Below are 3,404 nucleotides of genomic sequence, written 5' to 3' on the forward strand. Positions count from 1 at the left end.
AAAAAAAGTGAACCTTAATTGCTTTCTTTGTAGCTGTGCTGGATGCATCAGAGTATTTGTACTTACATTTCTAATCACAGTTTTGATTCTCTGCTCTGATTTAGGATGTTTTTCCCCCCTCACAAAAACTGGGCTACGCGTCAAGGCAGCCCATAAAACAAGCCATTTGATCGAAGTCCAAGACACAATTTGCAGTATAAAATTCACTTCACCGAGGTGCTAATGAGTTCATCTCGACATAATGTGACATGATGTGAACACACGCTGTGCGGCAAATGCGGCAAAAGGCCTCGTGCTGTTACAGGTGTTTCGTTTTTTTTTCCCCCGTGTAATGTGTGGTTAAAAAGTCATTCCCACACCCTAGAGACGACTTCAGGACCAAAGAGCCAGCACTCGAAAAACGTGTCCTCCAGAGAAAGCCTCTTCGCAAAACACTTTCGCAGATATCAGTGGAACAATAACAAAGCTCTCTCAAACAAAAACAAGATCGTATCTCCTGTAGTTGTGCGCAGAGAGCAGACAACAACTCGGCTACTTCTGCTGGGGAACAACACTGAGTAGGTGGTGGTGACCTGGGGCTGTGATTCAAGTGGAAGGAAGCTATGCTAAATTATCCACACAAGAATCCAACGAGCAGGTTCTCTGGGAGTTCAGGCTGAAATTGAGTAAAACTGAACTCAGTTTGAATTGAGGCATTCAAAACCCCGAGACTCACAGGGGGGCGGGTGGAGAGATTATTTCAATTTGTCAGAGGAACAACAGCAACGGAAGGATCCCCAACTGCCACTGTAACCACTCACTTCGAGCACAGTAGACCCAGATGCCAGCCCGTGCTAGAATAGAGCTGGCACAGATTCTCATCCGATCAGGACCACAGCCATCTCAGAGTCATCTGTTTTCTGAGACTAGGTTGTGTGTGTGTGTGTGTGTGTGTGTGTGTGTGTATGTGTGTGTGTTTGTGAGTGTGTGCATGCATCCATGTTTGTGAGTGAGTGTGTGTGTGTGTGTGTCTGTGTGTATATGTGTGTGTGTGTGAGTGTGTGTTTGTGTGTGTGTGTGGACATGTGTGTGTATATGTGTGTGTGTGTGTGTGTGTGTGTGTGTGTGTGTGTGTGTTACCCTCTTTAGGGAATAAAACCTCTGCTCAGTTCATCGCTGGCACCACTTCAAAGGCAACATGTGTGGAGCTGCATAATGCCGTTCCTGTCCCCTCGGCCTATTCGAGAGCTGTCATTGTGACCTTCTCTGTGCGCCTCATCACCTTTCCCTTTCATTCAAGATGGCAGGAGGAGAAAGATCGAGGCCTACAAAGCACTGGTTATTATCTTCTTCGATATTAAGTTCTGGATTGAACTGAAATAGACCACAAGGTCTCTCCCAGGACACCCCAGTGTTGCACCATTGCCAGTGCTGCTTATGCCAGAGGACCACAACGACAATCAGATCTGGGTCCATTTGTGTCCACGCCAGTCGCTCATCACCACCACCACCACCACCACCACCCCCCCACCACCACCACCCCCCCACCACCACCACCCCCACCCACACCACCCGTGTCCCACTGGCCCAATCATCTCATTCATTCATAGTCCCTCATTAGCAGCTCACCGACATTCTGTTGATGCTACGCCTCAGCAGAGCCTGGAAGATCGGTCTGTTCCTCTCGACTGCCAACAGACCCTTCACCACTCACACCACTGACCACACGTCAGTTTTACTCAGTTTTACATCTTCATGTAGATGGAAGATGTGGAATGTGGAGAGCTTGCAGCTTTCGATGAATTATTGAGGACACACTGCTCGAGCGCTCAACATTTTGTAGAATTTATAGTTCATAAAGTTCATTTGGTGTGAAAATAAACAAGTCGTCGAGAAGGTAATATTACCCAAAGATGGCCAGTTAAAGCGTCTTTCCTCCTTCTTGTAAATGACCTTACTGTGAGGACATCAAGGATCTGCTTTGTGTGGTGCTTCAGCGCGATATTCACACAGCCCAAAGGACCCTGTCAGCTGTTACACCTGGCTGCACTGTCTGGATCTCTTCAATATTCATGTGCTGCATTTTATCCACGGGCCCATAATCCATTCTCTGCCTGGTTCAAAGGCACTGGCACTGGACGGTGGAGGTGGGCCTCAAAAGCAGGAAATGAGAAATGAGAAATGAGAAATGAGGGGTTGGGCGTAGGGAAAGATTGTTTATCTTAAGGTCAGTCAAGTTTTATTCAAATCACGTTTATCTACTTTACAACTTGCTGGAGTGCCCTTCTCTATACTTTCAATATTTTTTTCTAAAACTGCGTTGGCATTTCGTGTTTGTGTGGCTGGTTTACGCACCAGCTGGTGTTGTTGAAGAGCGGTTCAGTTGCCACCTGCAACCTGGAGCCTAAGCACGTTTGCTTTGTATCAGCGGCCAGGTGGAAAACAGCGTTCTGTGGGGTTATCTCCGGGTCTTCGTAGAGAATGTCAAAGCACAGAACACAGGTGCTGTTGTTGTGGGCAGTGTTGATGCTGCCTTGCCATGAACACAAACATGCAACTTTATTCATTGACAGCGCATTTCTAGTTTGGACATGGATATAACTGGCAAGAGGAGATATTACCCATTTCAGGATGTGCATTCATCACAGATGCTCACTCGTAGCGTGGAAGCGTAAATGACGGGGACTTGTAGACGATCAAAGCATTTCCGGCTCAAGTGGCGTCAGTAATGGAGTTTGAATCATTCCCTAAGAAAAAAGATCCTCCTGGAAACTGTATCTCAGTTTTATGCTCGAGTCTCATCTGGGCCTTTGAACACTGTAATAAATTATATCTGTGGGCGTCATTTCAGAGGGGCCTCACTTGAAAGATTGTGCTGGATAAACATTTATTGCCATTTGTGCTACAGAGTGAGGGAGAGAGAGAGAGACAGAGTGAGGGAGAGAGAGAGAGAGAGAGAGACAGAGTGAGGGAGAGGGAGACTGACGGACAGAGAGAGGGAGAAGGAGGGAAGGAGGCAGGCAGAAAAAAATTGCATGAGTTCAGGAAGATGGATAAAGAAAGGGCCCAGATGCTTTCAATCACCGAGTCACATTTCAGGTGTGCCTGGACATTTTCAATTCCAATTTTCATTGCTCTTTTGTCAACAAAAATGAGAGGATTTTTTTTTATGTTAGCCTTAGCCTATCTATATTCCGTGAGAGGCGGCATAGAAAGCATGATAACAGAATTCAATTAAATCAACCTTATAAGATGCAATTGTCTAGTCAATAGTGCACAGTATCAATCTCACTGATGCCTTTCATGCACATTTTGATTAAACACTTTTGTAACTGTCTATTTGATAGGCTAATCACGAGGATTACATTCTATGGGTTTTTAAACAGTGCTGCATTCCTCTACAAAAGCATCTCTAATCCAGCTCC

This window comes from Clupea harengus, chromosome 14, assembly GCF_900700415.2.
Source record: "Clupea harengus chromosome 14, Ch_v2.0.2, whole genome shotgun sequence".
Taxonomy (NCBI): Eukaryota; Metazoa; Chordata; class Actinopteri; order Clupeiformes; family Clupeidae; genus Clupea; species Clupea harengus.